Genomic DNA, 23,798 nt, shown 5'->3' with positions numbered 1-23,798 from the left:
GTCTGAGTAGATTAGTTTCCAAGACAGGCCTTCACATCCTGTATGGCAACTTTGCCCTCAAAGTTGTTTGCTTGTTTTGGAGGAACTGTCCCGCTGAACAATCAAAAATCAGAGAAACAAGCTTTAGACTCCAATGTCGAAGAAGACGTACAATTACAATAGCATGCTGACATACCTTTGGTGCTTGGCCTGCTAATTAGTTGTTGCTACCCCTCTCTCTCTCTCTCTGACACTATTTTAACTTCTGTGCCACTGAAAAACCAGCAAATCCAATAACCATCAAAACTGCATCCTCCGCCCCTAAAGATGTTCCCCTTTAAATTCATTGACAGCAATGTTTTTGGTTGTTTCTTGGCTTTCTATTTATTCTTTGTAAATAATGATGCAGATAATTGGCAGTTTATGACTGTTACGTTTACATTTGCTCACACACAAGACTCCACTTCCCAGAGTTCTCAGCAGCCTTCAAACATGGCCAGTGCTGACTACAACAACCACACTGAACTATACTGCTCTCAGTCTCTGTAGTACTAAATATCACTTAACCTACACCTCTTCTAAATCACAGCCTCATTGCCACGGTGTAGAAAAGGACCCTCAGTTCACACAAACATTGCAAAGTAAATGCTCAGCATTCCCATGCATGACTTTAGGCCCTGGCCACACTACAGCTCACAGTGGGTTTGCGAATATTTGGCAAAGAAAAATTGGTAGCATCACCACCAATCGTGCGATGCATGGCAAATGTTCTCCGAGCTTCATGAGTTGTTTTTTGGTGTGTCTCTGCCTCATGAGTGGCCAAAAAAAGTCATGAAAAATTTCAATGCATGCATTGAAATTTGGTGGTGATGTTTTCATCGTAAACTAAATGGCAAATATTCACAGATGGGTTTGGGAATACTTCCCAAAGCTTGGGGAACCTTCGCTGAGCCTCTTGAGACATATTACTCTTGAATTCATATCCCTGATGCTCACAGGAGCCTCGGTGACACAGTAGAAAGGCGTAGCCTAACCTTCGCCAATACTTGTAATGTGCATTTACATTTGGTGATCCTTTGCTGAGGTTTGTAATTGCTTGGGCGAAAGGTTCATGAATATTCAGCAAATGTTTGGCGATGGGGCAGCACGGTGGTGTATTGATTAGCACTGTTGCCTCACAGCAAGAAGGTTCTGGGTTCAAGCCCAGTAGCCGACGGGGGCCTTTCTGTGTGGAGTTTGCATGTTCTCCCCATGTCTGCATGGGTTTCCTCCTGGTGCTCCGGTTTCCTCCACAGTCCAAAGACATGCAGGTTAGGTAAATTGGTGCCTCTAAGTTGACCATAGGTGTGAATGTGAATGGTTGTTTGTCTCTATGTGTCAGCCCTGCGATGACCTGGCGACTTGTCGAGGGTGTACCCCGCCTTTCGCTCATAGTCAGCTGGGATAGGCTCCAGCTTGTCTGTGAGCCTGCATAGGATAAGCGGATATGAATAATGGATGGATGTTTGGTGACAGTTAGATGACACATTTGTGATCATCACTGATTGGTTGGTGCTGATGTCACGCATTGCTGAAATCTATTGAGCAAAGCATCGGCAATCATTCTGCTCCCAGACGCCAGTACGTAGAAAACCCTCAAGCATGTCTCCTTGGAAAAATGCCTGGTCTCCTGAAAAGAAAAGGGCCAACAGTTCGCCTGCTGTGTGACCACAACTTTTAGCTCACCTGCACCAAGTGCACATCACTGTCCATCACCACCAAAATGCTTTATTTTCATCAATAACCCATCACAAAGCATCACGAGCTGTAGTGTGACTGTAGCCTTACCAAGCCTTTATATTCTGTGCTGATTGATTGATTGTTGATCCAGTTTGTACTTTGGTTATTGCTCAAAGTCTCAGCCTTTGATATTCTATTCTATCTGCACCTTGCCTGACCATTGCCTGTTTGTTGACTCTGCCTTTGATCACTGATTTGGATTTGACTGCCAGCTTTGCTGTAATAAACTCTCGACTGCTTTTATATCCATCTATCTCGTGCATTTCTGACATGAATAATCTTAATGCATAACTCAAAGCACTACATCAGAGAAGAAACAAAGCAGCATTTGAAAGACAGCATACTGTAATTATATTTTTTTATATTTATTTTACTTATTTATTTATTTTCATCTGAGCTAAGTATATGACTAAAAATAACATTTTTGTAGCCATGGTAATGTCCAAATAATAAAACTTTCACATTATAGACGGTAGAATTTGAGAGGAAACAGAAGCCCTCAATATAGACTTGCACTTTGGATACAGTTGTGGAAAATGGTCTGATTAGTTGTCTTTCATAATGCAACTACTCTATAAGAACAACTCATTCTAAAACATTTGGTCTGGCCGCCTGTGATGAACTAGCTTCTGAGCAGTTATGGACCAAATAAAGGGGGGGGGGGGGGGGGGGGATGGATGGTTTTGCAGAAGTCAGTGGCTTTTTCCAAAATAGCCCAGAGCAATACCTGTTCGAATTGAAATATACAGATGAAGAATTGTGGAGGATTGATGATGAGAAAGCCAGAAGGCTTAGAGAGACTGAACCAGTCAGGGTAGCGGCAGAGCTGCCAAGGGCAGAAAGAAATTGCTGGAGTTGGGGCAGCAAATGGCATCCAGTGCCAACTAAAATTTAATGTCTGTAGCCATGACTGACAATTCATGATATAACTTATCCAAGGACTCATTGCATCTAGAAATGAGACAGTTACTCTGGCACACATCGGGGGTCTTGAGGTAGCTGAGGATATTGTACACAGTCACGTGAAAAAGAAAGTACACCCTCATTCAAGTCTAGGTTTTAAGTGTCAGGACATAATAAAAAAATCATCTGGTCCTTACCAGGTCTTAAAATTAGGCAAATACAACCTCAGATGACCAATAACACATGACATGTTCACCCATCATTATTTATTTAACACAAAGTAAGCCAAAAATGCAGTAGCAGTGTGTGAAAAAAAATAAGTACACCCTTACTGTTTCCATAGAAATTATGAAGGCAATTAGCACCAGGTGTTGCTGATCAAATGAATTTGATTAATTGATCATCAGCAAGTGTGGCAACCTCTTAAAAAACAGAAGTTTTGGTAGTTTGCTGGTCTAGAGCACTCAGGTGTATGTTAACACGATGCCAAGGAGGAAAGACATTAGCAACGAGCTTAGAGAAGCAATTGTTGCTGCACATCAGTCTGGGAAGGGTTATAAGGCCATTTCCAAACAATTTGAAATCCATCATTCTACTGTGAGAAAGATTATTCAGAAGTGTAAAATATTCAAGACAGTTGCCAATCTTCCCAGGAGTGGACATCCCAGCAAATTTACTTCAAGGTCAGACTGTGCAGTGCTTAGAGAAATTGCAAAAAACCCAAGAGTTATGCATTATCTAGGACTCTACAGGCCACAGTTAGCATGTTAAATGTTAAAGTTCATGACAGTACAATTAGAAAAAGACTGTGCAAGTATGGCTTGTTTGAAAGGGTTGCCAGAAGAAAGCCTCTTCTATCTAAAAAGAAGATGGTAGCATGGCTTAGGTTTGCAAAGATGCATCTGAACAAGCCACAAGCTTTCTGGAACAATGTCCTTTGGCCAGATGAGACCAAAGTGGAAATGTTTAGCCATAATGCACAGCGCCATGTTTGGTGAAAACCAAGCACAGCATATCAGCACAAACACCTCATACCAACCATCAAGCACAGTGGTAAAGGGACAATGATTTGGGCTTGTTTTGCAGCCACAGGGCCTGGGCACCTTGCAGTCATTGAGTCAATCATGAACTCCTCTGTATACCAAAGTATTCTAGAGGCAAATATGAGGCCATCTACTCAACAGCTAAGGCTTGGCTGCAATTGTCCTGTTGCATGACCCAATGATTCCAAGCACACCAGCAAATCTACAGCAGAATGCTGAAAAAGAAAAGAATCAAGGTGTTGGAATGGCCAAGTCAAAGTCCAGACTTCAACTCAATTGAAATGCTGTGGCGGGACCTTAAGAGAGCTGTGCATAAACAAATGCCCTCAAACATGAATGAACTGATGCAATATTGTAAAGAAGAGTGGGGCAAAATTCCTCCACAACATTGTTAGAGAGATAAAATCATACAGAAAACGATTGCTTCAAGTTACTGCTGCAAAAGGTGATTCTACAAGCTATTGAATCATGGGGTGTACTTACTTTTTCATACATGGATTCTGCATTTTCACTTAAGTTTTGTTAAATAAATAATGACATGATGGACTCTTGTGTATTGCTTTACACCTGAGGTTAGATTTGCATAATTTTAGGACCTGGTAAGGATCAGATGATTTTTTTTTTTTTATGTCATGTCTTAATTGATAAAACCATGTAACTGGAAGAGGGTGTACTTACTTCCACATGACTGTTGGCATGCTTCACATCATAAGGTTTTGGCCCAATCCCAATTCTAATTTCTACCCCTACCCCTCCCCCTTCCCCTCCCCCTTCCCCTTGGCCCTTCCCCTTGAAACTGAGCTACAAGGGATAGGGCTTGAAATTCAACCCTTACGTATTGGGATAGCCCTTCAACGATCGCATACGTCATCGCGTACCTCCGTCAGCGTTTACGTTAGCAAAACGCGACCAAATGCGTCATTGGCTGCGACCAGCCGCTACAGTCAGAGCCAGAGATCTCTGCTGGCAGGGTGTGATTTGTTAACTAACACCACTGAATGGGATATCTTTGGAGGTGTCAGAACACTCATGTAAACAATAAAAGCGAGAATAACAGAACAAAACGTACGCAGTCAAGCAAACGAAAACAATACTCACTCCCAAAGCTTTTTAGCAGCAGCTTGGATTTCAGAAATCGCTGCTCATTCTCAGCTCGAAAGCGAATCAAGCGGCGTGTTTCCTCTGGATAACAACTTAAAACATGTAAATAATGGAGAAAATACATTTATGACAATCTTTCGCCGCGGGAACCGCCATCTTTCTGAAATCCGCATGAAATCTCGCTGAAATCCGCATGGCATTGTGGGAAATCACTCAAACCCCTTCGTTCGGAGTCAGCTCCAGGAAAATCTCCGTTTGGAGGGGTACAGAAGCCCTACCCCTTCCCCTACCCCTCCGCGTTAACTGGGATTGGGATACCCCTACCCCTTCACGTGAACGCGCAAAATGGAGGGGAAGGGCCAAGGGGTTGGTCCAAGGGGTGAAATGGGATTCGGCCTTTGTATGGCTGGTAAGTCAGTAAAATGGAAAGTAACTGCTTCCAGAAGCAAAGATGAACCTTTCATATCTGAAAAGCATCGTTTTAAGGTGGCTCACATCTCCTTAGCGAGGCACCAAAACATAAATGCTATGGTTACTGTACATGTTAGTACCTTGTAACTAAAAGAATGTATTGTTTCTCGCTCTGGTTTTACTAGACTTTGCAAGATGGACACGGGTGAAATTAAAAATGCCAAAATTAATAATAAATACATAAATACTTCAATGACTATATAAAACATGCTCATTTTTACACATTTATTGCATTATAGCAAAAGATTATGCTGGAACACACCAAAAATGCCAAAATGGTCTTTTTTTTGAAGAAGTGTTTCTTGAACTTTTTCAGACCAAGGACCACTTTATCCATTCAAAAAAACCACACCACAGACCACCTAACTCCCTAAATATCCCAAAGAAAAAACAAGTCTACTTCAACAGTATATTACAAATTACACACTAATGAAGTGGGAGTTTTACAAATAGTATTACCAACTCACTCATTGTTGTCCTTATCTTAATGGGAAGAATGGTACTGCTGATTTTGGTACATCAGTGAAGCAATGTGTGGCTCCAAACGAGACAGTTTTAATCTCATACTGGGAGCCACATCAATCCAGTTGCGCTGCTTTGTTTTCTCAAACAAAGAATCATCATGTCTTTGCACTGTGCCCTTGCTCGTGTCGGATGTTTCTTGTGCTTTTCTTTTGACTGACTTGGTCTTCAGCCACCAATCCATTATCTTGGACAGTTTGATGCCAAGTCTAATTTGGTTACTTGAAGTTTCTTGTAACATTCCACATTCCCTCCACATTCAGACGTGACTTTGACATGAAATTGTAACCTAAACTGACATAGCTATAGGCAGTGTTGCAAAACTGTTGGCTTGCTTAATGTCAGACAAATTCAAATCGGCTACTATTTGAATTTACATAGGACTTCACATAGGCGAGTCACATAGGTGATTTGAGAAACACTAATAAAACATTTTATGACACCAACTCGTGGACCACCAGGGATTGCTTGTGGACCATCAGTGGTCCAGAGAACACACTTTGAAAAACAGTGTTTTAATGATAAAAAGGAAGATGAGACAATTGACAGGTGGACAGGTGTTTTGAACTCTGATATGAACTGACACTTTTTGGAAGCTCCGCTCTCTCTATTTCACAGTAGTCGTGTTTTAACCAGTGCTCACAGTGCTTGAAAGATGCATTGACATAGCATCCTTGCTTTGGAGAATGTTTGGAGTTCAATGATCTCATCTCATCTCATTATCTCTAGCCGCTTTATCCTTCTACAGGGTCGCAGGCAAGCTGGAGCCTATCCCAGCTGACTACAGGCGAAAGGCGGGGTACACCCTGGACAAGTCACCAGGTCATCACAGGGCTGACACATAGACACAGATAACCATTCACACTCACATTCACAACTACGGTCAATTTAGAGTCACCAGTTAACCTAACCTGCATGTCTTTGGACTGTGGGGGAAACCGGAGCACCCGGAGGAAACCCACGCGGACACGGGGAGAACATGCAAACTCTGCACAGAAAGGGGCTCGAACCCGGACCTTCTTGCTGTGAGGCGACAGTGCTAACCACTACACCACCGTGCCGCCCGAGTTCAATGATATGAAATAAAATCAATTTAGTTTGATTTACCTCACATTAGACGAGTAAATAATGTATTTAACAACAATTCACTGCATTTATTGGGGAGGTCACCCATTTTTTTGTTTAAAAAAGTGAAATAAAGCTGTACATTTAGACAGAAAAATATAAATTACAGTAAATAAGCCCATGGGGATGTGCTATCATGTTTTAGCACTGGTAATGGCACAGAACTACACTACACTGTAAAATAAATAAAGTCCAGCAGATTTTCACTCAGTTATCAGTTGTAATTTTTTTTAAAGAACTGCATCCTTTTTTTAAGCAATTAACCAGGAAATTTTGAAATTACAGGGTGATGAAATGTCATTATACATGAATACAAGATGTTCTAGATGAAAAAAAATTAAGCAGGCTTTAGCTTAAAAAACATGTTAAAGTTGTAACTTCAATCTGCTGGGCCATTTCCCCAGGTACAGCTATACTGGATTAGCCAGATACGTGGATGTATTAGGAGACAAATACAACCCCGATTCCAAAAAAGTTGGGGCAAAGTACAAATTGTAAATAAAAATGGAATGCAATAATTTACAAATCTCAAAAACTGATATTGTATTCACAATAGAACATAGACAACATATCAAATGTCAAAAGTGAGACATTTTGAAATTTCATGCCAAATATTGGCTCATTTGAAATTTCATGACAGCAACACATCTCAAAAAAGTTGGGACGGGGCAATAAGAGGCTGGAAAAGTTAAAGGTACGAAAAAGGAACAGCTAGAGGACCAAATTGCAACTCATTAGGTCAATTGGCAATAGGTCAGACTGGGTATAAAAAGAGCATCTTGGAGTGGCAGCGGCTCTCAGAAGTAAAGATGGGAAGAGGATCACCAATCCCCCTAATTCTGCACTGACAAATAGTGGAGCAATATCAGAAAGGAGTTTGACAGTGTAAAATTGCAAAGAGTTTGAACATATCATCATCTACAGTGCATAATATCATCAAAAGATTCAGAGAATCTCGAAGAATCTCTGTGCATAAGGGTCAAGGCCAGAAAACCATACTGGGGGCCTGTGATCTACAGGCCCTTAGACGGCACTGCATTAGTTACAGGCATACTTCTGTATTGGAAATCACAAAATGGGCTCAGGGATATTTCCAGAGAACATTATCTGTGAACACAATTCACCGTGCCATCCGCCATTGCCAGCTAAAACTCTATAGTTCAAAGAAGAAGCCGTATCTAAACATGATCCAGAAGCGCAGACGTCTTCTCTGGGCCAAGGCTCATTTAAAATGGACTGTGGCAAAGTGGAAAACTGTTCTGTGGTCAGACAAATCAAAATTTGAAGTTCTTTATGGAAATCAGGGACGCCGTGTCATTCGGACTAAAGAGGAGAAGGACAACCCAAGTTGTTATCAGCGCTCAGTTCAGAAGCCTGCATCTCTGATGGTATGGGGTATTAGTGCGTGTGGCATGGGCAGCTTACACATCTGGAAAGACACCATCAATGCTGAAAGGTATATCCAGGTTCTAGAGCAACATATGCTCCCATCCAGATGACATCTCTTTCAGGGAAGACCTTGCATTTTCCAACATGACAATGCCAAACCACATACTACATCAATTACAGCATCATGGCTGCATAGAAGAAGGGTCCGGGTACTGAACTGGCCAGCCTGCAGTCCAGATCTTTCACCCATAGAAAACATTTAGCGCATCATAAAACGGAAGATACAACAAAAAAGACCTAAGACAGTTGAGCAAATAGAATCCTACATTAGACAAGAATGGGTTAACATTCCTATCCCTAAACTTGAGCAACTTGTCTCCTCAGTCCCCAGATGTTTACAGACTGTTGTAAAGAGAAAAGGGGATGTCTCACAGTGGTAAATATGGCCTTGTCCCAACTTTTTTGAGATGTGTTGTTGTCATGAAATTTAAAATCACCTAATTTTTCTCTTTAAATGATACATTTTCTCAGTTTAAACATTTGATATGTCATCTATGTTCTATTCTGAATAAAATATGGAATTTTGAAACTTTCACATGATTGCATTCCGTTTTAATTTACAATTTGTACTTTGTCCCAACTTTTTTGGAACCGGGGTTGTAGAAGGATAGTGCTGCATGATGTAGGATTCCACACGTCTTCACTCCATCCTGGATCCTGAACGTTTGGCCAAGTGGCTTCATCAAGTAAAGTGAGAAAACTTTACTCCTGGAAAAAGCAGCAAATTGTGCAGTGAGCATTTTACAGAAGATTGTTTTGTGTATGACTTGTATGAAAAAAAAAAAACACACAACACTGGGAAGAAGTGAGACACGAGGCAGAAACGACAACTGAAGCCAGACGCAATCCTGACTATCTCGCCACAAAACACCGACACCAGCAGCACAACAGCATACCGTGTCACGCATCAAACGGATGGAAGATAAGCAGGTAATTATATGTTGTTGTTTTTTTAAATAAAAAGGCAATAAACTAGCCACTACTTTATTTTGATTCCTTTTTTAATACTGCACTGCCATAATTTGTGTTGAGAAATGCAAACAAATTGACTGAGAAGTCACGCTAGGCCATAATATTCTACTATAATCTAGTATAGCATGCACTTCACCTCCGCTGTGCTTGCGGAAAATGACATCACGCACGGTGGAGTTACAGCAGCCTCCCTGACAAAAAAATAATCTCAGCTATTTTCATCACTTTAGTGGTTATATCATTAAGAACAAATTCAACATGCAGCTTTTTTTTTTATAAAGAACAGACATTAAGACTGACTTAGCTCAATTTGTTTATTTGCAAGCTATTTCCTTGAAAGTATTTGTGTCAGTGTAATTTAAAAACATTTAGAATGTAAACAATCTACAGTATTTGGGCGGCACGGTGGTGTAGCGGTTAGCGCTGTCGCCTCACAGCAAGAAGGTCCGGGTTTGAGCCCCGTGGGAGGCGAGGGCCTTTCTGTGCGGAGTTTGCATGTTCTCCCCGTGTCCGCGTGGGTTTCCTCTGGGTGCTCCAGTTTCCCCCACAGTCCAAAGACATGCAGGTTAGGTTAACTGGTGACTCTAAATTGACCGTAGGTGTGAGTGTGAATGGTTGTCTGTGTCTATGTGTCAGCCCTGTGATGACCTGGCGACTTGTCCAGGGTGTACCCTGCCTTTCGCCCGTAGTCAGCTGGGATAGGCTCCAGCTTGCCTGCGACCCTGTAGAGCAGGATAAAGCAGCTAGAGATAATGAGATGAGATGAGACAATCTATTTGAGCAATTTGAATAGGTCATGGTTAATTGACAAGCACTTCCGGTCAAATTGCCTGGGTTTCCAGGCAGGGTTTCTTTTCAGACCAACTTCCTGTCAAGTAATTTACTGCTGATATTCACGCTTGCTAATGAGCTGATATCTGTGAGACTTCTTACCCTGTTAAAACCTGGTTAAACATCGTATAGAAGGGTTTTTATAAGGTTTAAATATGTTGTTCAACTCCCGCAGTTTTCAGGAAATGAGGAGATGGGAGACAAGCTTGCGACAACTCATGGTGCATTTTTCCCCCCTCTTTGTTTCACTTTTCAAAAACTATTATACATTGGGATTAATATTGAGGAGGTGCAGGTTATTACAGGACTTTAAAGTATTGCCACTGCTTATTCTGTCCTCCTTGGCTTGCCAAAGGACTGGCCCTGAGTTATTCCAATCATCTGAAATATATCTGAGGTGTTCCAAAAACTTTTTTTGATGTTGAAACTTCTTTGGAGGGCAAGCTGGAGCCTATCCCAGCTGACTATGGGTGAGAGGCAGGGTACACCCTGGACAAGTCACCAGATCACCACAGGGCTGACACAGAGACAAACAACCATTCACACTCATTTCACACCTACAGTCAATTTAGAGCCACCAATTAGCCTAACCTGCATGTCTTTGGACTGTGGGGGAAACCAGAGCACCCGGAGGAAACCCACAGAGACACGGGGAGAACATGCAAACTCCACAGAGAAAGAACTAGAGACCAGAGGTTTAAGCTGTGACACGTGGAGCATGGGGTGGATGCGTCGCATGGTGAGTGGTACTGTCAGTCTGACGGAACATGGGTTGATTACCTTTTTGATGAGGAAGGGTCCTAGGTACCTGGGAGCCAGCTTGCAGGAGACGGTTCTGAGTGGCAGATGGCATGTGGAGAGCATGACTCATTGCTCTACCCGGTAAGTGGGCACCTTTAGAGCGGCGTTCATCGGCCTGCCTCTTGGATGTGAGTGCGGAGCGAATGAGTTTTCTCTGGGCCAATGCCCACGTCCTCCTACAGTGGCATATGAAGATCTGGGCAGAGGGTATGGCGACCTCCTCCTCTTGGTTGAGAAAGAGTGGTGGTTGGTAACCTAGGGAGCACTGGAAGGGTGAGAGACCTGTGGCAGATGAAGGAAGAGTGTTATGAGCATACTCGATCTAGGGTAGGTACTTACTCCAAGAATTGGCATCCCTGGACACCATGCACCTGAGTGCAACCTCCAAAGTCTGGTTCGACCGTTCTGCCTGTCCGTCGGTCTGTGGGTGGAAGCCTGAGGAGAGACTACAGGTGGCCCTGATAAGCTTCCAGAAAGCCCTCCAGAATTGCACAGTGAACTGAGGACCCCAGTCAGAAATTATGTCAGTGGGCAGTCCATGCAGATGGAAAATGTGCTGGATGAGTAGTTCAGTGGTTTCTTTGGCTGAGGGGAGCTTGGGCAGAGGGATGAAATGAACAGTCTTGGAAGAACAGTCAATGACAGTGACAGCATGTGTTGCCACTTGAGTTGGGGAGTCCTGTGATGAAGTCCAGGGCGATGTGAGACCAAGGTCGATCTGGAGTCAGGAGGGGTCTTAGAAAGCCAGCAGTGGGTTGATTGTTTGCCTTGTTCTGGGAGCATGTGTTGCAGGCTGCCACAAACTCCTAGACATCCTCCTTGATAGATGGCTACCAAAAACACTGCTGGATGAGTGCCAGGGTTCGGTCGACTCCCGGATGACAGGCCAGCATGGAGTCATGACCCCACTGCAGGACCTGGGTTTGCACAGGACTGGGAACAGATGGTTAGGAAGAATGTTGTTGGGGTTACCTTCACTGGGGTCCTGCTCCAGGGCCTTCTGCACAAGCGTCTCAACCTCTAGAATGGTGGCTCCCACCAGGCAGCGTGGAGGAAGGATGTCTCGGGTGGCTTGGACTCCTCTTGGTGGGAGGAGAACATCCTGGACAGGGCGTCGGGTTTGCCGTTCTTGTAGCCTGCTCAGTAGGAAAGCGTGAAGTTGAACTGGGAGAAGAAGAGAGGCCAACAGGCTTGACAAGAATTAAGGCATTTGGTGGACTTGAGGTACTCCAGATTCTTATGGTCAGTCCAGATTAGGAAGAGGAACTCCGACCCCTTGAGCCAGTGCCTCCACTCCTCCAAGGCTAGTTTAACGGCCAGTAGTTCTAGGTTGCCAATGTCATAATTCCGTTCGACTGGGGATAGCCTGTGTGAGAAGGAGCATGGGTGGACCTTGTCATCACTAGCCCTCTGGGAAAGTATAGCTCTGACCCCTGACTCGGAAGTGTTGACCTCGACAATAAACTGCTTGGTTGGATCGGGTATGGTGAGAATGGGTGCTGTGGTAAACCTGTGCTTGAGTGTGGAAAAAGCTTTCTCTGCTTCCTCCCCCCACATGAATTGGGTCTTGGTCAAGGTCAGGGCTGAAAGAGGTCTGGCCACCATGCTGAAGTTGCAAATGAAGTGCCTGTAGAAATTGACAGATCCTAGGAAGTGCTGGAGCTCTCCTCTCGAAGATGGGGTGGGCCAATCAGCAACTGCCTCAAACTTGAGGGGGTCCATCTGGATCCTTGCCAGGAAAGTGATGAATCCCAGAAACGAGACAGAGCTCTGGTAAAATTCGCTCTTTTCTGCCTTGATGAACAACTTGTTCTCTAACAGGCGCTGGAGGACCTGCCGGACGTGACCCCGATGTTCCTCCAGGGAGCGGGAGAAGATCAGGATGTCATCCAGGTACACAAAAACAAAGATGTTTAGGAAGTCCCTTAAGACATCGTTAATGAGTGCTTGGAAGACTGCAGGCACATTGGTCAGGCCAAAAGGGACCATGAGGTACTCGAAGTGACCAGTGGTGGTTTTAAAGGCCATCTTCCACTCGTCCCCCTCCCTGATCCTGATGAGATGGTATGCATTGCGTAGATCTAGCTTGGTGAATACCTTGGCTCCCTGGAGTAGTTCAAAGGCCTTGGTCATGAGCAGTAGTGTGTAGCAGTTCTTGACCATGATGGCGTTGAGACCCCGATAGTCAATGCAGGGGCAGAGTGGATGGTGGAAGGGTGGATGATCCCAGCTGCCAGCGATTCGGTGATGTACTTTTCCATGACTTGTCTTTCAGCAAGAAAAAGAGAGTAGTATCATCCCTTGGGTGGTGCTGTTCCAGGCAGGAGGTCGATACCACAGTCATAGGGTCTGTGAGGAGGGAGGGACACTGCTCGGATCTTACTGAAAAGTAGCTTAAGGCCCAGATATTCTGGAGGCACGTGAGATGTTGAGAAACTTGCTGGCTGAGGGCTATGGTGGTTTGGCAGGAGGCAGAGCGGAGTTCAGACAGGAGGCCAGGCAGGAAGAACTCCAGCCTAGGATGGTGTTATTAGTCCAGTTAAGGTGGGGATTGTGCTGCATTAACCATGGTAATCCTAGGATGATGGGTACGTGGGGGTTGTTCATGACGTGAAGCTGGATGGTTTCTGAGTGGTTACCAGAAATCCTTAGGGTGAGCGGGGCAGTAAGGTGGGTGATGCTGGTCAAGCCAGTGCCACTGAGTGTCAGGACAGTGAGAGGGACATCAAGAGCAAGTAGCAGGATTCCCAGACACTTGGCAGTGGCAGAGCAGATCAGGTTCCTGTCCGCCCCTGAGTTGACAAGGGCCTGGAGGTGGTGATGCTGTTGTCACAGATAATGATGGCAGGAAGTAACAGATGATTAGTGGGGGACTGGTTCCAAGTGTTGCCCACCAGGGCCCCTTGATTCACTGGTGGCTCTGTCCTTTTAGCAGGCAAGCTCGGCAGAGGTGTCCCAAAGCTGACCGCAGTAGAAGCAGGCCCCTGTGCTCCGCCAGCGATGTTGTTCCTCCGCTGACACCTGAACCCGGTCTACCTGCATGGGTTCGATGGACGCGGCGGGAGGTAGAGAGGAGGTGAGTCTGGGGCCGTTCTTCTCTCTCCTTCATTGCTGGATCCGAGCATCGATGTGGTTGGCAAGGTCCATGAGGCTGGAGAGGTCTGACAGCAGTTCCCATGATACCAACTCGTCCTTGATGGCATCAGACAAGCCGTGCAGGAACGTGTCGATCTGGGCATTCTCGTTCCAACTGCCTGAAGCCACCAACGTCTGGAACTTGATGGCATAATCCGAGGTAGACCAGGACCCCTGCTGCAGCTCCATGAGCTCTCTGGCTGCCTTCCGGCCAGACAGAAAACAGTCGAAAGTTCGCCTCATCTCCTCAGAGAAATCCTTGAAACTGGAACAAAAGGGTGCATTGGCATCCCAGACTGCTGTTCCCCACTCTCTGGCCTTGCCAGTGAGAAGCATTATTGTATATGCTACCCGGGAGCATTCTGTGGGGAATGCCAGAGGTTGCAGCTCTAGAGTCAATGAACATTGAGACAAAAATGATCTGCAAGTACCTGGTTCTCCATCGTAGGGCTGAGGCGCTAGAAGTCTCGGTTCATGGAGAAAGGCGGTGGTAGAAGCTGAAGTAGGAGATGGCTGAGCAGGGGTAGGCACGGCTTGACAGTGCTGCATCTGCATGGGGAGAAGGTTGAGTGCATTGGACAGGGTGGCGATGTTCTGGGTAATTTGTTGTAGGTCTTGTTGGTGGGTCCCGAGGAGAGTCCCCTGCTGCTGGATGGCCGTTCTCAGATGGGTGAGTTCCGCTGGATCCATTTTGGCCAGAATGTACTGTTAGGGTGGGCGGAAGTATGGTGAAGTTAGGATCCACAAGCAGAACACAGACAGTAATCCAAAAAATATGATTTAATTCAGGGAAAAAAGGGTGTGGCAAAAAGGTAAACAAACAGGACAAAAACCAAATGGCAAAAATAGTCCGGACGAAATAAGACAAATAACTTGACAAACAAGACAGGCAAAGACAAAAAAGCTGGTGCAAAAAAAACCATGAACAAGAAAAAGACCCTTAGTGCAAGAAACCATGAATTTGAAATAACCCTTAGTGCAAAAAACACCATGAAACAGAAGAGTGCTAGTGCAGAAACTATGAACAAGAAAAAGTCACTAGAGAGAATAACCATGAACAGTAAGAGAGGCACAGAAACAGCTAAAGAAGCAAACAAGACATTCTGGCAAAGTCTGAGTCTGAAAATGGCTTATTTATACACAGCAGTGAAAACCAGGAAGTGAATACGGATGAGAGGGAATTCCTGTCCCAGATCCGGATTGGCGCTGACGTGAGAGATCCATAATCTCCGGAGTGGATGTCCGGGGTGAAGTATGACAAAACTTTGTTTAAGTTTCTGCATATTGCATAACACTAGACCTACATTGTCAGTGACATGTTCATGTTCATTAGGTTATGTACTGTCAGTTTAGGAGTGGGTTGAGAATTATAATATGTTTTGTTTTAAAAACTGTCTTTCTATTAAAATGTTTAGTAAATAATCTGTGTCTTGCGCTTAAGTGTGATATTAAGAGATCATTATATATTATATTACACACGAGTGTTTTACTGGGAAATACACCACTTGTATTTATCATATGAGCTACATCCGGGACATGGAGAACCAACACCGTGACATAAATCTCTATATATCACTAATGAGCAAATCGATGAAATGTTTTGATAAATTTGGGTACTTTTTGTTTGTGAATGTATCGATATAATAAAAAGAAAATCACACGTTGGCTTGAAGATATGAAGTTTATCTTATATTGAAAAACTCACATTTTTCATATGAAATACATCGTGGACCTGAGTGAAATATTTAAATAATATTGGCTGGTGTTGAGAGGTATATCAGATATATTCCATTCAGCTAGCATGATATTGAATGAGTCAAAGATGAGCTGAATGAAATATATCTGATATACCATGAAAAAAGCCAGCCAATATTAATATTATTTTTATTATTATTATGCATACACATTCCTTTCAGGTGTTCAACGCATCTTTCTCTTTCAAAATTCTCTCAAAATCTTCCGTTTTTAAAGAAGCAAATCTGGTGGCCATGTTTGTTTACAAATTGTCACAGTCGCTTGCTAGCATGGAAGTTTTATATCTCTGATGTGTGACATCAAGTTGTCTTGACAGCCATGCAATATCGTAAACCATCTTCAACATTCATTCTCCATTGGGTAGAGTGACGTAATACACTTGGGATAAGCGATATGATAAGAATATTGCATGCTATCAAACCAAATGAATGAAACCCGCTAGAAGGGAATATAACGTTTTTATTCCATGGAAAAAGTGTCCTGTATGTATAATAATTCCAGATATTTCACTCCGATGACCTCATTCCCAGTGTTTTCCCACTGACTCGACATGCATTGTCAATATGGTGAACCAGTTCAAAATTAAAATTCTTTTGATTAACTTGCATTTTTTTTGTGGATGTGTCCATATAATATCAAGAACATTACATGGTGGCGTGAAGATATGAGGTTTATCTTCACGTGTTGAAAAATATATCACTCGTTCGCGTCACTCATATATACATTCACCACTCAAAGATAAACTTCATATCTTTGTTCAACCAAGCCATATTCTCTATATATTGTTATTATTAACATACTATTAAATATGTATGGATTGTATAGCTGTGCGTTGTTACATTTATTTGTATTGGTATTACTAAAAACTTGCACAATTTTTCATATGAACTTTTTTTTAAGCTTTATTTCATCCATTAAAGGTGCCATAGAATGGAAAACTGTGTTTACCTTGGCACAGTTGAAAAAGCAGAATTCACTCCATGGAACTGGGTGGCATGGTGGTGTAGTGGTTAGCACTGTCATCTCACAGCAAGAAGGTCCTGGGTTCGAGCCCAGTGGCTGACGGGGGACATTCTGTGTGGAGTTTGCATGTTCTCCCTGTGTCTGTGTGGGTTTCCTCTGGGTGCTCCGGTTTTCTCCACAGTTCAAAGACATGCAGGTTAGGCTAATTGGTGGCTCTAAATTGACCATAGATGTGAGTTTGAAGGGTTGTTTGTCTCTATTGGCCCTTTTCCACTACCCTTTTTCAGCTCACTTCAGCTCACTTCAGCCCGACACGGCTCGCGTTTCGACTACCAAAGAACAGCACGACTCAGCTCGCTTCAGCCCTGCTTAGCCCCTAAAACTCGCACGGTTTTGGAGTGGGGCTGAAGCGAGCCAAACCGAGCCGAGTGGGGCTGGGGGCGTGAGCAGACACTCCCCTGTGCACTGATTGGTGAGGAGGAGTGTCCTCACATGCCCACACACGCCCCGCGAGCATGCTGGGATCTGTAAACACCGTAAACCCGGAAGAAGAAGAATTACGAATTACGAGAATTTCTGAAGCCTTATGCGCCTCGCCTCATCTATACGCTCTTGCCAGTATCTGTTGGCGTTGTCGGTGACAACAAGCCACAGCACCAAGACCAGCAACACTAACGACTCCATGTCCTCCATGTTTATTGTTTACTATTCGGGTCATGAGACTACCGCTTAAAAGGTCACTGATGTCACTGTTTGCGCTGCTTAACGACATCACCTGACGTCCACCCACTTTCGCTAACTCCACCCAATGTGTCCACCCACTTCCAGCCAGCATGGTTCAGCGCGGTTGTAGTCGAAATGCAACTCCAACAGCCCCGCTCAGCTCGACTCAGCCCAACTCAGCACGGCACGGCTCAGCCCGACTCAGCCGCGTTTGTAGTGGAAAAGCGGCATATGTGTCAGCCCTGGGATGATCTGGTGACTTGTCCAGGGTGTACCCTGCCTCTTGCCTATAGTCAGCTGCAGGGGTGAAAGTAACTTTCATTTCTTGCCGGTACTATTATTTTGAGTCATAGAGTGCACGCGCAGCACGCGCCAAAAAATGCACCTAATTATTTATTATTGTCTACTCTTCAAGCATTCACTAGGACTTCTTATCACTCAGTAGTACTAGTATAGTAATTTTTTTATCACACTATCACTCTTTCATCCACCTGTATCAGTTTTTGATTATAAATAAATTGCAAACATCATTTCAACAACAATTGTTTTAATAAGATTTTTTTAGCTGAACAGTTGAAAACTAACTTTTCATTTTGGACATTGGACACAGAACAGTGTAACAGAACAGAAAAGTGAAAGTTTTAAGGTAAAACACTTAAAATAAATTCCAGAGAGGCTTGAAGTAGCTGTCCCAAACGTCTGTCTACTAAAACACTTTGGATACCAGCTGTGCACGTTGGCGCAAGATGGTTAAGCAGTGGGCTACGCACACTATCTCGCACGTTGTCTGTCGAGTGAAACACGGAAGGAATTCCCTTCAGACATAATTCAGAGACAGGCCAGAATGAGTTATATGCAATGTATATTGAGGAAAATGTGTTGCTTTTGGTAAATTGACGTTAGCAGGTGTGTTGTTATGCTGAAAGTGCTTTTTTTTCAGAGACAGTATATTTTTCTTTCCAGTACGGCCAAATCTTTTAGTAGTATGCCGGACCGGCCAGGATCGGCTTACTTTCACCCCTGGTCAGCTGGGATAGGCTCCAGCTTGCCCATGACTCTGCACAGGATAAGCAGTTATGGATAATGGATGAACTCCATGGAACTAACATGCGGGTCATTCCATGCCAAATCAACAAGAGGTTATGCTCGACCATCTCAGATTTCAATGAAATTTGGAGGGCTCAGAGATACTATTAAAAGAAGTTAATCCCCAAAACTTGAGCTTCCTATCACCAATAGTTTCAGAGATACAGGCATTTGAATTATTTTGATTTTTTTTGTTTTTTGCTCAAAACATACATATTTCAAAGTGCAATGTAATCTTTATTATGGAAGATAGAAACCTAAAATTTTGCACAGAGAGACTCATTGTCTTGTACTACAAGCTTCAACTTAGAATTTCAATGGTCATTGTATATTAGATGGTGATTTTAACAAGGAAATTAAAAAGACAAATTTGCATTTTTTGCATTTTTAACTCATTCTGGAAGCTTGCCTGTGGCAGTAATGCTTAAACTAAGAATGTTATTCAAATCTACACAGAAATATCTACCAATTTCAGTTTTATCAAGTCTCCACTATTCCTAATTTGTCTGTAATAGGGTTTTGTAATTCGCCGATTTCTAAAACATGACATTTTCAGTAGCAAGAAATCCAATGTGGGATAGCAGTTAGGAACTTGTAAATTTTTTTTCAGTAATCCCCAAGACCCATATTTTATATTTCCAAATTTTTGTTCTGTCTCTCAAGTATTTTTAAACTACAGGGGTTTAAAAAATCCATTTTCACCAAATTCGAATTTTTGATATATTTTCATATAACTGATATTTGAGGGTTAATAAATGCTTCAGTAAGGCTCAAGTAGGTTAGGAGACATGTTTCTTCCTCAATTTTAAATAAAATTTCAATTAATGCTCAGTATTAATTATTTGTAAATTGATTTTAATCTAAGACTGTGTAACATTAGCAATCAATGACCAGCTATTGTGTACCAGTCAACAGCCAGCATTATCAATATCAACACAGCACAATAGGTGACCTTTGATACCAGAACAGGTGGCTCATATCTTATAGTTTTAGAGTCTGTAAACTGCATACTTGTTCAGATAACATTATATTGCTTGGATTATATTAAATACATTGTAATACAGAGCACTGAGAAAATTTACCAATGTTATTAACTGAATGTGTTTCTTTGCAAGGATTGGATATTTTGAATAGTTGACTAGGGAATTTAATTGTAGTTGCTTTCAATTTGAGATCAGTATAAATGAGTTTGTTCTTAGACATCTAGAAATGGCTGAACTTCCTCCCTGTTCTATAGGAATTGGACTAAAGAAAGATTCTGACTGCCATAAACTAACATACAACAGAAATTGTAAGTTAAATTCACTCTCTCAGTATAGTTTGGAGCAAATTTCATTAATTAAACAGAGAACTGAACTTGAGAACATTTCAAGCACAGACACAGTATGTCTGCATCATGAGAAACTTTTTCTGATGAAATATGAAGAGCTACAGAAAAGTTGTTGTGATCCATATGAAAGGCACAAGAAAAAAGTTAAAACAGAATTACGTTCAATTCTTCCTGAAACAGCAGATTCACTTTCAAAACCGATAAATAAAAATATTAAACCTGGACAAAAATTGTGTTCTAAATGTTCACAGAGAGTGAAAGAACATTTAAGCCAAGCAGATTCAGCAGGTTCTACAGAATCAGAACAAGAGAGCATGTGTGTAGATGTGGATCCAACATACACTGGTGAGGTAGCTGAATCACTTGGCAAAAGCCTTGTGTCAATTGGTTGCTCTCCGCTGAAAATTGCCAAGTATAGCCACAAACAGAAAGCTGCATATGGCAAAGCAAAGCTGCAACGAGTAGAAGAAACTTTACGTTCTAAAATGAAATTTTATTAATTAATGAAATTTGCTCCAAACTATACTGAGAGAGTGTATTTAACTTACAATTTCTGTTGTATGTTAGTTTATGGCAGTCAGAATCGTTCTTTAGTCTGATTCCTATAAAACAGGGAGGAAGTTCAGCCATTTCTAGATGTCTCATCTCATCTCATTATCTCTAGCCGCTTTATCCTTCTACAGGGTTGCAGGCAAGCTGGAGCCTATCCCAGCTGACTACGGGCGAAAGGCAGGGTACACCCTGGACAAGTCGCCAGGTCATCACAGGGCTGACACATAGACACAGACAACCATTCACACCTATGGTCAATTTAGAGTCACCAGTTAACCTAACCTGCATGTCTTTGGACTGTGGGGGAAACCGGAGCACCCGGAGGAAACCCACGCGGACACGGGGAGAACATGCAAACTCCACACAGAAAGGCCTTCGCCGGCCCCGGGGCTCGAACCCAGGACCTTCTTGCTGTGAGGCGACAGCGCTAACCACTACACCACCGTGCCGCCCCATTTCTAGATGTCTAAGAACAAACTCATTCATACTGATCTCAAATTGAAAGCAACTACAATTAAATTCCCTAGTCAACTATTCAAAATATGCAATCCTTGCAAAGAAACACATTCAGTTAATAACATTGGTAAATTTTCTCAGTGCTCTGTATTACAATGTATTTAATATAATCCAAGCAATATAATGTTATCTGAACAAGCATGCAGTTTACAGACTCTAAAACTATAAGATATGAGCCACCTGTTCTGGTATCAAAGGTCACCTGTTGTGCTGTGTTGATATTGATAAGGCTGGCTGTTGACTGGTACACAATAGCTGGTCATTGATTGCTAATGTTACACAGTCTTAGATTAAAATCAATTTACAAATAATTAATACTGAGCATTAATTGAAATTTTATTTAAAATTGAGGAAGAAACATGTCTCCTAACCTACTTGAGCCTTATTGAAGCATTTATTAACCCTCAAATATCAGTTATATGAAAATATATAAAAAAAATTCAAATTTGGTGAAAATGGATTTTTTAAACCCCTGTAGTTTAAAAATACTTGAGAGACACAGAACAAAAATTTGGAAATATAAAATATGGGTTTGGGGATTACTGAAAAAAATTTACAAGTTCCTAACTGCTATCCCACATTGGATTTCTTGCTACTGAAAATGGCATGTTTTAGAAATCGACGAATTTCAAAACCCTATTACAGACAAACTAGGAATAGTGGAGACTTGGTAAAACTGAAATTGGTCGATATTTCTGTGTAGATTTGAATAACATTCTTAGTTTAAGCATTACTGCCACAGGCAAGCTTCCAGAATGAATTAAAAATGCAAAAAAATGCAAATTTGTCTTTTTAATTTCCTTGTTAAAATTACCATCTAATATACAATGACCACTGAAATTCTAAGTTGAAGCTTGTAGTACAAGACATTGAGTCTCTCTGTGCAAAATGTTAGGTTTCTATCTTGCATAATAATTATATTACACTTTGAAATATGTATGTTTTGAGCAAAATGCAAAAAAATAAAAAAAATTTCAAATGCCTGTATCTCTGAAACCGTTGGAGATAGGAAGCTCAATTTTTGGGGATTAACTTCTTTTAATAGTATCTCTGAGCCCTCCAAATTTCATTGAAATCTGAGATGGTCGAGCATAAATTTGTCAGATATTTTTTGATTTGGCATGGAATGACCCATGCCATGAACCTCAAACACTGTTGTTGCTTTTTTCCAAATACAAATTCTGCATTTGTAAAAGAAGATAGTAAAACAGGCCAATTTCAGAATTCTGGACTGTTTTGTAATAGTCAAGACTCATGAATATTCAAAATTTGCATCTACGAGCCTACATTGAAGTTCAGAGGCTATATTACCTTGGATCTGCACAGCCAAAGCTTCAACACTTCTGCAGGTATTAATGAAGAACAAACCAAAACAATATCATTTGCCACTGCACAAATACAATATGATTAAATGTTTGGTGAACCAGTCATATCGATGTTCATCTAGATATCTTACTGGACTCCTTTGTTTGGTCTGCAAGGTGCAGCATCTGGTTTCTCTGGTTTCCGTCAGAGATCTCTGTATGTTGAGCCACAGCCTTACTTTGTCTATTTTTGTCCATTTGTGAGGAAAATGTTTGGCAAAGAAGCTCTGTGTGGAGCCCTTCGTTGTCTGGCCTGCACCCTGGCACCCGATCATGCTTTTGCGTTCTCTATGGTGCCACCTTCATCTCCTTCGGGCTGGTATGGGAACTCATGGAGTTCCGTCTTTTGTGATGCTACCAAAGTTGCCAAAGTTGCTAAAACTTGTTCACAACTTCACCTGATGTTAAGCAGTTCCTCATGGCTATATGAGCAATTTGCAATGGCAACTAAATTTATAGTAAAGATAAGAAAGATAAGTAAATGCATCTAGTGGCATACCTTGGAAACCTTGGAAACTATTGAGCAGGCTTCACTCAGTATTGGACACCAAAGAGAGGTTCAGTATCAACTTTATTATTGTCACAACCAGAACTTGTAAGTACCCATGCTGTGTGAATTTATCCACTTTTTCATGGTTGAAGCCAGATCAAAGAAATATCCTGGGTTGTCATATAAATCTAGAATACAGTATAAGAGGCATCTTTGTTGATCGCTTTGTCAAGTCAAACCCTAACTCATTATTTGGGCATGTTGGAAAATTTCAAATAACATTTAGACTGTGCAAATTTTCTTTGTCAGCGTGAGTTTGTTCGAAGTTGACAAAAGTTCTGATTGCTTTGAGAGTTGCTTTATGGTGAATGAGATTTAAATGAAGGCTTGATTGAGGTATATCAGGAATTATTCTATCCACATTCAATTGATATGAGCAATCGTGCGCTCTGATTGGCTATGCTACTACTAGGATATCAGCTCATATACCATGAGTAGAGAAAAACAAAATGGCGGAGCACATCAAGTCAGATATATCACTTTATCAAGTATTTAAAAGACACTGAAATAGCTAAAAGAATATAGTTTTGCCCCCCCCCCTAGCTCCTGTTCCACACTCCAGTCCAGTTGGTGGTGGTAATGCACCTTTAAGTTGGTTTGCAAACCATCAAAAAGCCCTAAAGAAGAAAAAGGAGAAGTCTGTTTCAACCACTTCTGTAGTTTCCTGAAAAACACAGGACTGATGAATAGAATTTAGGTTTTGTTTTGTTTTTTTCTTTATTTTGTTGTAAACTCCTGATTCACACTCCAGTCCAGATGGTGGCGGTAATGCTCCATATAAGCTGGCTGCCAACTGCCATTAAACCAGAAGAAGAAAGGAAATGGTGGCGCATGTTGCTGAACCAACC

Source organism: Neoarius graeffei, chromosome 6 (assembly GCF_027579695.1).
Source record: "Neoarius graeffei isolate fNeoGra1 chromosome 6, fNeoGra1.pri, whole genome shotgun sequence".
NCBI lineage: Eukaryota > Metazoa > Chordata > Actinopteri > Siluriformes > Ariidae > Neoarius > Neoarius graeffei.
Note: the sequence above shows the minus strand (reverse complement) of the source record.